General features: G+C 42.7%; 1 protein-coding gene across 3 annotated transcripts in view; it reads right to left on the reverse strand.

The window, feature by feature from the left end:
* LOC112262223 (ena/VASP-like protein) overlaps positions 1-15912 on the reverse strand; it is a 56672-nt gene that overhangs the window by 39549 nt on the left and 1211 nt on the right. The window lies entirely within an intron of this gene.

Genomic DNA, 15912 nt, shown 5'->3' on the forward strand with positions numbered 1-15912 from the left:
CAGACTGTCAGCACTCCAACTACTAGGGTAGCCTAGTGGTTAGAGCGTTGGACTAGTAATCGGAAGGTTGCAAATTCTGTCGTTCTGCCCCTGAACAGGCAGTTAACCCACTGTTCCTAGGCCGTCATTGAAAATAAGAATTTGTTCTTAACTGACTTGCCTAGTTAAATAAAGGTAAATTTAAAAAAAAAATGACAGTACAAATATGCCTTTCACTAAATAACAAGAATATTCTAAATGAATTCAGATTATTTAGGCTTAATTTACTAGGGGATTTGCTGCTGTATGCATTAGAACAGTGTTTCCCAACCCTGGTCCATCCACCTTTTTAATAATGAGGAGTTTTTGTCCAGGGCTACAACGAAAATGTGTACTGTTGCAGGTACTCAAGGACTGGAGTTGGAACACATCGCAATAGAAGCTACTGTGCCATTAACATTAAAGGTTTATACAGTTCAATCTTTTTGCGTTGAATAACTAACTCACTCTCATTAATCTCCCTAACAGTTGCCAATTGGCCACAGTAAACTAAATGGGTTACACTTCATTATGCATTTAATGAATAAGCCATTATAATTGCTCATTTGATTTGATTTATACATGTGTTTAAATTCATATTAATGCTTATGAAATGGCATTGTAAACTGTTTAGAAAACATTTATTTATGCGTATTCATTCAAGTTTTATTACGAAGTGTTAACAAATGAATGTACAACCAACCTGGCTGAGTGGTTGTTGTAGAAGCATCCAGGATCGCTGACACTCTGAGGCCTGTAGAAGCATTGTGCATAGAGGTGGTGGATATCCATATTGATGGAGAAAAAAACAAAAGACTTCTATTTACAAAACGGTCTCAGTCTCACACTATTGGATGTGTGTCATTCCAGTACGACATACGGAGCTCTGAAATGGAAGTCTACAGCTCAGATCTTTTATCATCCTCTTACTATGACCTCAAAAGATTATACAAACCCACCACACCAGGCTACAATTTGACAGTAGATTATACAAACCCACCAGGCTACAACTTGACAGTTGATTATAAAATCCCACTAGTCTGAGTGCAGAGTAGACACAGATCCAGAAACAAAGAGATGAGTGATACTGAAAGGCCTGTTCTAGAACAACAGCAGGACAACACTGTTGTTCTGCTGTTGTCTTGCTGTTGTTCTGCTGTTGTCTTGCTGTTGTTCTGCTGTTGTCCTGCTGTTGTTCTGCTGTTGTCTTGCTGTTGTTCTGCTGTTGTTCTGCTGTTGTTCTGCTGTTGTCCTGCTGTTGTCTTGCTGTTGTCTTGCTATTGTTCTGCTGTTGTCTTGCTGTTGTCTTGCTGTTGTCTTGCTATTGTTCTGCTGTTGTCTTGCTGTTGTCTTGCTATTGTTCTGCTGTTGTTCTGCTGTTGTCTTGCTTGCTATTGTCTTGTTGTCTTGTTCTGCTGTTGTTCTGCTGTTGTCTTGCTGTTGTCTTGCTGTTGTCTTGCTATTGTTCTGCTGTTGTCTTGCTGTTGTCTTGCTATTGTTCTGCTGTTGTCTTGCTGTTGTCTTGCTATTGTTCTGCTGTTGTCCTGCTGTTGTCTTGCTATTGTTCTGCTGTTGTCCTGCTGTTGTCTTGCTGTTGTCTTGCTATTGTTCTGCTGTTGTCTTGCTGTTTGACCCTGGGAGATTAGCCCATATACCACCCCAAGCTCCAGCTGTGACAGGGTGGAGACCTAACACACATACACTGAGAACGTATAGAACACACACACACACACACACACACACACACACACACACACACACACACACACACACACACACACACACACACACACACACACACACACACACACACACACACACACACACACACACACAAACAGGGTCCTAGCTGATTCCATAATGCCTGCTGATTATGGCAGGGGGTGGGTGCATGCCCCTCTCTCCCTCAATCCCCACCCTTTCCCCACCCTACTGTCTACTACAGCCCCTACCTTAAACCAGCCATCAGCCAGCTGTTGCCATGACCGCACATGTGGGGCGTGTCCTTATAGAACGTATTGATTGGGATGCCCTGTGCTGTGTCCTCCAGCAGTGGCTCTGGATAATGATGGAGGTCATGAGTGTTTGCTCTTGTCAACTTGTGGAAGGGATCCCTCTGAATAAGGTCAAAAACATATAGTTGATCTGTCTCTGGCACTCAAGTCAGTTATGAGGCTACGTACGCACACACACACACACACACACACACACACACACACACACACACACACACACACACACACACACACACACACACACACTCACACTCACACACACACACACACACACACGCTATACTCATTATAATAGTTACAGTATGATATACTCATTATGATAGTTACCGTATGATAGACTCATTATGATAGTTACAGTATGATATACTCAATATGATAGTTACAGTATGATATACTCACTATGATAGTTATAGTATGATATACTCATTATGATAGTTACAGTATGATATACTCATTATGATAGTTACAGTACACTACATTCTGATTGGTTGACATGGAATCACTGAGGCAAGAGCACCACTATGGGTTTATTCGCTGTTTTCAATTGGTTAAACAAGTCCTCCTCAGTTAGGATTGGTTAAACAAGTCCTCCTCAGTTTAATTGGTTAAACAAGTCCTCCTCAGTTAGGATTGGTTAAACAAGTGCTCCTCAGTTAGGATTGGTTAAACAAGTCCTCCTCTGTTAGGATTGGTTAAACAAGTCCTCCTCAGTTAGGATTGGTTAAACAAGTCCTCCTCAGTTAGGATTGGTTAAACAAGTGCTCCTCAGTTAGGATTGGTTAAACAAGTCCTCCTCAGTTAGGATTGGTTAAACAAGTCCTCCTCAGTTAGGATTGGTTAAACAAGTCCTCCTCTGTTAGGATTGGTTAAACAAGTCCTCCTCAGTTAGGATTGGTTAAACAAGTCCTCCTCAGTTAGGATTGGTTAAACAAGTGCTCCTCAGTTAGGATTGGTTAAACAAGTCCTCCTCAGTTAGGATTGGTTAAACAAGTCCTCCTCAGTTAGGATTGGTTAAACAAGTCCTCCTCTGTTAGGATTGGTTAAACAAGTCCTCCTCTGTTAGGATTGGTTAAACAAGTCCTCCTCAGTTAGGATTGGTTAAACAAGTCCTCCTTTGTTAGGATTGGTTAAACAAGTCCTCCTCAGTTAGGATTGGTTAAACAAGTCCTCCTCAGTTAGGATTGGTTAAACAAGTCCTCCTCAGTTAGGATTGGTTAAACAAGTCCTCCTCAGTTAGGATTGGTTAAACAAGTCCTCCTCAGTTAGGATTGGTTAAACAAGTCCTCCTCTGTTAGGATTGGTTAAACAAGTCCTCCTCTGTTAGGATTGGTTAAACAAGTCCTCCTCAGTTAGGATTGGTTAAACAAGTCCTCCTTTGTTAGGATTGGTTAAACAAGATCTCCTCAGTTAGGATTGGCTAAACGGTAGTAGTTTTGGAATTGTTAGCTAGATTACTTGTTGGTTATTACTGCATTGTCGGAACTAGAAGCACAAGCATTTCGCTACACTCGCACTAACATCTGCTAACCATGTGTATGTGACAAATAAAATTTGATTTGATTAGATTTGAAACAAGTCCTCCTCTGTTAGGATTGGTTAAACAAGTCCTCCTCTGTTAGGATTGGTTAAACAAGTCCTCTCAGTTTGGAGTGGTGTCAAGCTGAATTACTATCATTGTCTGTCACTCCAGGAATCCCAAAACCCAGCTGGACTTCAACACAGATCCACGGTGCTCACTAACTAACATAGAGCCTGTGGAAAAGATGTTGTTGGTATCAAGACACATCAAAGATGAATGAATGATCTCAGTAGACTACATGTCTTCCAAGATTAAATGAATTGCAGTAATGACTGGTCTGTGGTCGCCAAGGCGACGAAAGGGGTAAGTAAGTAGTAGACACATGGCTACAGCCCCTCCCCCCACCTACATCCCAAGCCCTCTGTACAGGCAGGTCCCTATCTGTCACTAATCCTTATTCTTAAAGGGAAATGCAGTAATTTTGGTACTGTAGCAACTGGCTAGTTATGGGTCTGAGGAAGCACTCTCACCGGGGAGTTACGGTAGCTAGCCCAATTTCTGTTTGATGTTAATGGTCAGTCATCAACTGAAAGGTAAGGAGGATAGCAGATGTAGAGAAAGAGAGAGAGTTAGAGAGAGAGCTAGAGAGAGTTAGAGAGAGGAAGAGAGAGGGGGTTGAGAGAGGGCAGGTGGAGTGAGGGTTAGAGGGAGACAGAGAGGGGAGGTTTAGAGAGAGGGAGAGGGTTAGACAGAGGGAGAGGGTTAGAGAGAGGGCAGGTTGAGTGAGGGTTTGAAAGAGAGAGGGAAGAGAGAGAGGCTGAGGTAGTTTTAAAGCCAATAAATGCAGGTTCAGCAACAGCAAAGCTCCCCAAGGACGCCAGGCGCTGTTGTGCCTCCAGAATGCAGACAGGAAAATGGCTGCCAAGGTAAACAGAATCCTGACCTGAGTAGAAACAATATGCTTGTCATTCTATAAGGACTTTTATGAAATTATATTTTCACAAGCTCATAAGTATATTATAAGCTTGTTATTACAACATTAAACGGTTGAGTGGTCTCCAACTGTTTTCACTTTGGGGGTAAATGCATTTTGTTTGTCAAGTGACAATGTTCCTAAAGCTCTCACTCCCTCCAAAAATGAGTTATGTCATCATTGCGCATACAGTCAGTTGTACTGACAGAAAGCATTTGTCCACAGTCCTGTTAGTGAATCCTGGTATTGGCCCTTAGCTAGAGAGTCATTAAACAGCTAAATTCCCCATTCCAGCAATGTCACAGAGCTTCCTCAGGTGATTCTTCCTTCATACTGACTACATCTGTCACGGTCGTGATTAAAGACGGACCAAGGCGCAGTGTGCGTAGAGTTCCACATCTTTATTAACCTGGAAACTTCAACAAAACAAGAAACGAACAACGAACCATGAAAGCCGTGGTGCACAATAACACAAACAATATCCCACAACCCAGGTGGGAACAATGGAGAACTTAAGTATGATCCCCAAATTAGAGACAACGACAATCAGCTGCCTCTAATTGGGAACCATACCAAGCACACCAACATAGAAATAGAAAAACTAGAACATCCCCGCTAGTCACGCCCTGACCTACAACACCATAGAGAACCAAGGGCTCTCTATGGTCAGGGCGTGACTACATCACCTGGGTTGTGTTCATTAGGGCACACCGTAGCATAAAACATAAAAAGAAAAGTCCAGGTTTTCACTCCCTGTTTATTAACTCAGTTTTCTTCCGTTTGGCACTTAATGAACACAACTCTAAGAATCCAGTCCTCACAAACTACTGCTATTCCTTGATTAGAACATTTTGGAAAGTGGAATTTCAGTTTAGTTCCTGAATTTACAGAATTGAAATGGAATTAACCCCAACCCTGGTCCCAGTCTCTGTAATCTCCTCAGTCCATGTATCTAGAGATCCACCCAGCCTGCTGGTAGTAGGAGTCCTCTCTCTGACTATATTATTGTCTTATCATCATTGTCCAATCACATGTCTGATTTATACACTTCACACCTGAATAGTCAAATTCCCAACAACGGCAACATCAGTTGTATCAAAGAACTATCTACCAATACCATTTCTCAACTATCCTGAACATACAGTATACTACTGTATCAACAGAACATTCTGAGGCAAATGGACAAGACAAAAGCGACACAGTGAGAAAGGCATTATCCTTACCCGAAATCGTCAAAGGAATACATGGTTTCAATGGAAGAGGTAGAAGTAGATAGTCTTGCACAAGACGAAAGGTGGGGAAGGTTACACGGAAGGGCAAGCATCAGTCAGAGTGGAGAGGTCTGTGGAACTTCACACCTCATCTTCTATCTTCCTCAGAGGAGGTTCAAATAAACCCTCATTCTAGAAGCACAATAATCCACATTCACCAGAACTGATGTGAAGGAAGAAGAGCACAGACAGCTTAGAGAGTGAGTGAAAGAGAGATGGAAGGAGTGTGAGAGTGTGTTTGTGAGAGAGAGCGTGAGTCAGTAAGAGAGAGAGAGATAGGGAGGAGAGAGAGAGTCAGAGAGAGTCAGAGCGAGTCAGTAAGAGAGAGGTGAGAGAGAGTCAGAGAGAGAGTCAGAGCAAGAGAGTAGGAGAGAGCGAGAGAGAGTCAGAGAGAGAGAGAGAGAGAGTCAGAGTGAGAGAGTAAGAGAGATAGAGAGAGAGTCAGAGGGAGTCAGTAAGAGAGAGAGGAGAGCGAGTCAGAGAGCGAGTCAGAGAGAGCGTCTGAGCAAGTCAGTAAGAGAGAGAGCGGAAAGAGAGAGTCAGAGAACGTGATCACACCAGCAGTCACCTTGCCCCATACTCACATCCACTCGGAGGATTGGAGGGCTGTATAGCCTATCTGCCTCCGAGTAGTCTCGCCCATTGGATTTACTGAAAGAGCCACATGATCCCTGTAATCAGTGAATAACCACAGCATGATAGCCTGATCACAGATCTGTTTGTGCTGTATAACCAACTCCTAAAGTCATTGTCAAGAGAGAGAGAGAGAGAGATGGCGCCAGAGAAGATGGCAAACATGCTACGTGCCTCCAGCCGATTGTGTTTTTTTGTTCATTTTTTGCATTGTTTGTAACTTATTTTTTTTAAACTTATTTTGTACATAATGTTGCCGCTACCGTCTCTTATGACCGAAAATAACTTCTAGACATCAGGACTGCGATTACTCACCACGGACTGGCAAAATCCTTTTTTTCCTTTCACGACTCTGACGAGCCCGATGTGAAGGATATACTGCTTCCTGGGGAACAGGCCCCGATCTCCGTGATCTGCGTGAAGAGGAGGTGGAGAAAAAGGGGGCGAAGGTCGGGCTGCCTTCTGAGAATTCGTAGGCGAACGAATGAGCCGCCACTTCCCTCCATTCTGCTAGCAAACGTGCAAACTTTGTAGAATAAAAGCGACAAGTTACACGTAAGATAAAACCACCAACAGGATATTAAAAACTGTAACATCTTATGCTTCACGGAGTCGTGGCTGAACAATGACAATATCAACATACAGCTGGCTGGTTATACGATGGACTGGCAGGATAGAACAGCGGCGTCTGGTAAGACAATTGGCGGCGGACTATGTATTTTTGTAAATAACAGCAGGTGCACGATATCTAAGGAAGTCATGAGCTATTGCTCACCCGAGGTAGAGTTTCTCATGATAAGCTGTAGATCACGCTATCTACCTAAAGAGTTTTCATCTGTATTCTTTGTAGCTGTTTACATACCACCACAGTCAGAGGCTGGCACTAAGACAGCATTGAATGAGCTGTATTCCTCCATAAGCAAACAAGAAAACGCTCACCCAGAGGCGGCGCTCCTAGCAGCCGGGGACTTTAACGCAGGGAATCTTAAATCCGTTTCACCAAATTTCTATCAGAATGTTAAATGTGCAACCAGAGGAAAAAGAACGCTGGACCACCTATACTCCACACACAGAGACGCATACAAAGCTCTCCCTCGTGATCTACTTGGCAAATCTGATCATAATTCCATCCTGCTGATTCCTGCTTACAAGCAAAAATTAAAGCAGGAAGCACCAGTGACTCGATCGATTAAAAAGTGGTCAGATGGAGCAGCTGCTAAGCTACAGGACTGTTTTGCACAGACTGGAATATGTTCCAGGATTCCTCTGATGGCATTGAGGAATACACACCAGTAATTGGCTTCCTCAATACTGTGCCTTGCAAAAGTATTCATCCCCCTTTGTGTTTTTCCTATTTTGTTGCATTACAACCTGTAATTTAAATTTATTTTTATTTTTATTTCATGTAATGGACACAAAATAGTCCTAACCGGTGAAGTGAAATTAAAAAATTAACTTGTTTCAAAGAATAATTTTTAAAAAAAGGAAAAGTGGTGCGTGCATATGTATTCACCCCCTTTGCTAGGAAGCCTCTAAATAAGATCTGGTGCAACCAATTACCTTCAGAAGTCACGTAATTAGTTAAATAAAGTCTACCTGTGTGCAATCTAAACGTCACATGATCTGTCACATGAGCTCAGTATATATACACCTGCTCTGAAAGGCCCCAGAGTCTGCAACACCACTAAGCAAGGGGCACCACCAAGCAAGCAGCACCATGAAGACCAAGGAGCTCTCCAAACAGGTCAGGGACAAAGTCGTGGAGAAGTTTAGATCAGGGTTGAGTTATAAAAAAATATCAGAAATCTTGAACATCCCACAGAGCACCATTAAATCCATTATTAAAAAATGGAAAGAATATGGCACCACAACCATCCTGCCAGGAGAGGACCGCCCACCAAAACTCACAGACTAGGCAAGGAGGACATTAATCAGAGAGGCCACAAAGAGACCAAAGATAACCCTGAAGGAGCTGCAAAGCTCCACAACAGAGATTGGAGTATCTGTCCATAGGACCACTTTAAGCCATACAATCCACAGAGCTGGGCTTTTAGGAAGAGTGGCCAGAAAAAAAGGCATTGCTTAATAAAGAAAAAAATAAGCAAACACATTTGGTGTTTGCCAAACGTGTTTGGCGACGTGGGAGACTCCCCAAACAAATGGAAGAAGGTACTCTGGTCAGATGAGACTAAAACTGAGCTTTTGGCAATCAAAGAAAACGCTATGTCTGGCGCAAACCCAACACCTCTCATCATCCTGAGAACACCCCATCCCCACAATGAAGCATGGTGGTGGCAGCATCATGCTGTGGGGATGTTTTTCATCGGCAGGGGCTGGGAAACTAGTCAGAATTGAAGGAATGATGGAAGGCGCTAAATACAGGGAAATTCCTGAGGGAAACCTGTTGCAGTCGACCAGAGATTTGAGACTGGGAGGTTCACCTTCCAGCAGGACAATGACCCTGAGCATACTGCTAAAGCAACACTCGAGTGGTTTAAGGGGAAACATTTAAATGTCTTGGAATGGCCTAGTCAAAGCCCAGACCTCAATCCAATTGAGAATTTGTGGTATGACTTAAAGATTGCTGTACACCAGCGGAACCCATCCAACTTGAAGGAGCTGGAGCAGTTTTGTCTTGAAGAATGGGCAAAAATCCCAGTGGCTAGAGACTTGCAGCTGTAATTGCTGCAAAAGGTGGCTCTACAAAGCATTTACTTTGAAGGGGTGAATAGTTATGCATGCTCAAGTAGTCAGTTTTTTTTTTCTTATTTCTTGTTTGTTTCACCCCCAAAATTATTTTGCATCTTCAAAGTGGCATGTTGTGTAAATCAAATATTACAACCCCCCCCCCAAAAAAAATCTATTTTCATTCCAGGTTGTGAGGCAACAAAATAGGAAAGCCACTGTAAGCGCATCGATGACGTCGTCCCCACAGTGACTGTACGTACATACCCCAACCAGAAGCCATGGACTACAGGCAGCATCCGCACTGAGCTAAAGGCTAGAGCTGCTGCTTTCAAGGAGCGGGACTCTAACCCGGAAGCTCATAAGAAATCCTGCTATACCCTACAACGAACCATTAAACATGCAAAGCGTCAATACAGGACTAAGATTGAATCGTACTACACCGGCTCTGACGCTCGTCTGATGTGGCAGGGCTTGCAAACCATTGCAGACTACAAAGGGAAGCACAGCCGAGAGCTGCCCAGTGACACGAGCCTACCAGATGAACTAAACTACTTCTATGCTCGCTTCGAGGCAAATAACACTGAAACATGCATGAGAGCACCAGCTGTTCCGGAAGACTGTGTGATCACGCTCTCAAGCTGATGTGAGTAAGACCTTTAAACAGGTCAACATTCACAAGGCCGCTGGGCCAGATGGATTACCAGGACGTATACTGCGAGCATGCGCTGACCAACGGGCAAGTGTTTTCACTGACATTTTCAATCTCTCCCTGTACAAATCTGTAATACCAACATGTTTTAAGCAGACCACCATAGTGCCTGTGCCCAAGAACACTAAGGTAACCTGGCTAAATGACCCCCGACCCGTAGCACTCACGCCTGTAGCCATGAAGTGCTTTGAATCCTGTCCGGATTGGCGCCCCCTTCGGGTTTGTGCAGTGGGGGAGATCTTCGTGGGCTATACTCGGCCTTGTCTCAGGTTAGTAATTTGGTGGTTGAAGATATCCCTCTAGTGGTGTGGGGGCTGTACATTTGATTGAATTTGATTGTGTGTGTGCCATTCAGAGGGTGAATGAGCAAGACTTTAACTTACTTTGAAAGGGGTATGGTGGTAGGTGCCAGGAGCACCGGTTTGTGTCAAGAACTGCAACGCTGCTGGGTTTTTCACTCTCAACAGTTTCCCGTGTGTGTCAAGAATGGTCCACCACCCAAAGGACATCCAGCCAACTTGACACAGCTGTGGTAAGCATTGGAGTCAACACGGGCCAGTATCCCTGTACCAAGCTTTCAACACCTTGTAGAGTCCATGCCTCAACGGATGGAGGCTGTTCTGGGGGGAAAATGGGGGAGGTGCAACTCAATATTATGAAAGGTGTTCCTAATGTTTTCTATACTGGGGCGGCAGGGTAGCCTAGTGGTTAGAGCAGTGGACTAGTAACTGGAAGGTTGCAAGTATTTCGCTACACTCGCATTAACATCTGCTAACCATGTGTATGTGACAAATAAAATTTGATTTGATTTGATTTGGAAGTTCAAACCCCCAAGCTGACAAGGTACAAATCTGTCGTTCTGCCCCTGAACAGGCAGTTAACCCACTGTTCCTAGGCCATCATTGAAAATAAGAATTTCTTCTTAACTGACTTGCCTAGTAAAATAAAGGAAAAATAAAATACTCAGTGTATATACACACACAGACTGCAAAGAACATGCCAAATAAGGATTCCTTTTATTTTCTAGAGCTGAGATTTAGTCATTTGATACTACATGGTTGGTTGGTCTGGTTTTGTAGTGAGTATACAAGAAGCAGACTGTCTCTTCATCACCAAACTGCAGAGGACATCTTAGTAGAATGTGATGAATATGATAGCGCTTAGAGCTCGTTGAGCTGTATCACACAAACCACCACCGATCTGAGAAGCCTGTAGAAAAAAACGAGGAACTCAGGATTTTCATAGCGTATTCTACCTTTTCTTTCGGTGGATGAGTCACTGCGGCAATCGTGCTTACGTTTCCCAGGAGACTTCTCCCTGTGCAATGACTGAGTACGGCTGGCAGGGAGAATACAGATTAATCATAGCAATGATAAAAAACACTTACGCTAAAGCTATAAATAGCCCTGCATATAGGGAAGTTGTGGGATTGCAGTGGCTGCAATCGAAGCACTGAGGCTGAATAAATCATTGAATTGAATCCGTTCCCCGGTTTCCAGTCACCTTACATCCATCTGATGATTTAAGGCTTCCCTTTAACACTCCCTTTTGCTTCCTGACTGAGAGAACAGCCAGACACAGGCTACAGGACACACAGAGTGCTTCCTGACTGAGAGAACAGCCAGACACAGGCTACAGGACACACAGAGTGCTTCCTGACTGAGAGAACAGCCAGACACAGGCTACAGGACACACAGAGTGCTTCCTGACTGAGAGAACAGCCAGACACAGGCTACAGGACACACAGAGTGCTTCCTGACTGAGAGAACAGCCAGACACAGGCTATAGGACACACAGAGTGCTTCCTGACTGAGAGAACAGCCAGACACAGGCTACAGGACACACAGAGTGCTTCTAAGAGCAAGATATAGGACACACAAACGTTCATCCCAGCAGGTAGGCTAGTGGTTAAAGCGTTGGGCCTGTAACCGAAAGGTTGCTTGATCGAATCCCCGAGCTGACAAAGTAAAAATCTGTCGTTCCGCCCTCTCAAGTTGGCTGGACGTCCATTGGGTGGTGGACCATTCTTGATACACACGGGAAACTGTTGAGTGTGAAATGCTTTGCATTTCTTGACAGACTAAAAGCGTTGCGCCTGACACATACTACTATACCCTGTTCAAAGGCACTTAAATCTCTTGTCTTGCCCATTCATCCTCTGAATGCACACAATCCATGTCTCCATTGTCTCAAGGCTTAACAATCCTTCTTTAACTTGTCTCCTCCCCTTCATCTACACTGATTGAAGTGGATTTAACAAGTGACTTCAATAAGGGATCATAGCCTGGATTCACCTGGTCAGTGTATACTATGGTGTGATATGAAACACATCAACTTGTCAAGCACGTATAAACTGTAAAAACCTTGTTTCAGTGACGTTACACTCAAGCAGATTTTGATGACATGGGAACGTATCCTTGGCACAGTGTAAAAGGCAGATCTGGGACCAGGCGAACAGCATGATGGGAACTTGTAAAAATGTTTCTTGGCGACACGGTCACTCGCACATTCACATATTTTAGATAAGGGCTTGGTTCAATACGCATCCCGGAAGTGCAGCTTCACATGATGATTGAAATTTAAAGGTAATGTTCCATCGTTACCAGAGACTGCATTCACGGTAACTGCTGCATATGTCGGCTCAATCGGAAATTACCTTTGATTTTCTATCACTTCACAGACTTGAATAGATCCCCTAATGAGGCTGCCTCCACTCTCTCCTTTACATTTTTGTCACAGAATCTGTAACGCTTCAGCTTTACAGACTGAATAGAGCTCTTAGTCGTCTTTTGACTAAAATACCTACGAGATTGAATCACATTTTGATGACATGGGGATATATCCTTGGCACAGTGTAAAACTGTTCTGTGTAGTGTGTATACAAGATATAGCTACAGATGTAGGATCTTAATTTGATCAGTCTTTTGTTGCTGAGAATTTTCCTGCACCACAGGACATGTAGATGAGCTTTGTGATTTAAATAAATTCACTGAAAACCCACACTAACACGTTACTGAAAACCCACACTAACACATGTTGCTGAAAACACACGTTACTGAAAACCCACACTAACACATGTTGCTGAAAACACACACTAAGACAGGTTATTGAAAACCCACACTAACACATGTTCTGAAAACACACGTTACTGAAAACCCACACTAACACATGTTGCTGAAAACACACACTAAGACAGGTTATTGAAAACCCACACTAACACATGTTGCTGAAAACACACACTAAGACAGGTTATTGAAAACCCACACTGACACACATGTTACTGAAAACACACACTAACACACATTACTGAAAACCCACACTAACACACGTTACTGAAAACACACATTACTGAAAACCCACACTGACACACATTACTGAAAACACACGTTACTAAAAACCCACACTAACACATTACTGAAAACCCACACTAACACACGTTACTGAAAACACACATTACTGAAAACCCACACTGACACACATTACTGAAAACACACGTTACTAAAAACCCACACTAACACGTTACTGAAAACACACACTAACACACATTACTGAAAACACACGTTACTAAAAACCCACACTAACACGTTACTGAAAACCCACACTAACACATTACTGAAAACCCACACTAACACATTACTGAAAACCCACACTAACACACATTACTGAAAACCCACACTAACACATTACTGAAAACCCACACTAACACATTACTGAAAACCCACACTAACACACATTACTGAAAACACATGTTACTAAAAACCCACACTAACACATTACTGAAAACCCACACTAACACATTACTGAAAACCCACACTAACACATTACTGAAAACCCACACTAACACATTACTGAAAACCCACACTAACACATTACTGAAAACCCACACTAACACATTACTGAAAACCCACACTAACACATTACTGAAAACCCACACTAACACACATTACTGAAAACCCACACTAACACGTTACTAAAAACCCACACTAACACACATTACTGAAAACACACGTTACTAAAAACCCACACTAACACATTACTGAAAACCCACACTAACACACATTACTGAAAACACACGTTACTAAAAACCCACACTAACACATTACTGAAAACCCACACTAACACACATGACTGAAAACACACGTTACTAAAAACCCACACTAACACACTTTACTGAAAACACACGTTACTGAAAACCCACACTAACACGTTACTGAAAACCCACACTAACACACATTACTGAAAACCCACACTAACACATTACTGAAAACCCACAACACACATTAAAAACACATTACTGAAAAACCCACATTAACACATTACTGAAAACCCACACTAACACATTACTGAAAACCCACATAACACATTACTGAAAACCCACACTAACACATTACTGAAAACACACACTAACACACGTTAATGACATTACTGAAAACATGTAGCCTACTTTTGGCCAGCTAAAAATCCCACACTAACAAACATTGAAATTACTGAAAATTTTGCACAATATAGGTCAAATTAAGATCCTCCATCTGTATCTATCTTTCATAATTTGGGGTAAAAAAAACGTTAGGCCTTCAAACATGAAGCCATTACTAACAGGCCTGTACCACATGAAATGAAGCCATTACCCACAGGCCTAACACACATTACATGAAAACCCATACAGGCCTGTACACATTACATGAAATTACCCTACAGGCCTGTACCACATTACTGAAAACATGACATTACTAAAACAGCCCACACAACATGGTTAACATGAAAATTACCCACACCCTAACACATTATGGTGAAAACCCACACCCTAACACATTATGGTGTGGGAACATGAAAACCCACACTAACACGTTACTGAAAACCCACATTAACACATTACTGAAAACCCACACTAACACGTTAATGAAAATACACACTAACACACGTTTATATTAAGAGTATTGCACTTTTATGTAGCCTACTTTTGGCCAGCTAACAGCCTAATCACCGATCAACGTTATGGACTAAACATTGAAATCCTATTGCTGCAGGATTATTTTGCTGTGACAATATAGGTCAAATTAAGATCCTCCATCTGTATCTCTCTATCTTTCATAATTTGGGGTAAATGGAAAAATTAGCCTTAGGCCTTCATGGGAACATGAAGCCATTACTCTCTATACAGCCCTGTACCACATTATGATGTGGGAACATGAAGCCATTACTCTCTATACAGCCCTGTACCACATTATGGTGTGGGAACATGAAGCCATTACTCTCTATACAGCCCTGTACCACATTATGGTGAGGGAACATGAAGCCATTACTCTCTATACAGCCCTGTACCACATTATGGTGAGGGAACATGAAGCCATTACTCTCTATACAGCCCTGTACCACATTATGGTGAGGGAACATGAAGCCATTACTCTCTATACAGCCCTGTACCACATTATGGTGAGGGAACATGAAGCCATTACTCTCTATACAGCCCTGTACCACATTATGGTGAGGGAACATGAAGCCATTACTCTCTATACAGCCCTGTACCACATTATGGTGTGGGAACATGAAGCCATTACTCTATATACAGCCCTGTACCACATTATGGTGTGGGAACATGAAGCCATTACTCTATATACAGCTCATACACAGACATATAGCAACACTGTCCCCATGTAGACAATCACATGTGCAACCACAAATAGTTCCCACCCAAAACGGTGCTCTGCTGATGAGCTAATAACAAAGAGGATAGACCAAGGACCTGAACCTATATTCTAGCTGTCAGAGAAAATCCCAAAACTCCTTTAAATTTTTGCAGACACTCTTATCCAGAGCAATTAGGGTTCGATGCCTTGCTCAAGTACAAATCAAAAGATTTTTCACCTAGTCAGCTTGGGGATTTAAACCAGCAACCTTCCAATTATTGCCTAAAGTCTCTTAACCACTAAGCTACCAAATGATTGTTTTGGATTTGACAGCTCCTCGGAGGCAGTGAATGCACAAATAGAATCTGCAGAGACTCCCTACCGTCGTTCTTTGTATTCAGGTAGGTTGTTCAGGCCTTAGTGTAGGCCTATAGGACCCTAAATAACAACAGAACCATC

The sequence above is a fragment of the Oncorhynchus tshawytscha genome, linkage group LG11 (assembly GCF_018296145.1).
Source record: "Oncorhynchus tshawytscha isolate Ot180627B linkage group LG11, Otsh_v2.0, whole genome shotgun sequence".
Taxonomy (NCBI): Eukaryota; Metazoa; Chordata; class Actinopteri; order Salmoniformes; family Salmonidae; genus Oncorhynchus; species Oncorhynchus tshawytscha.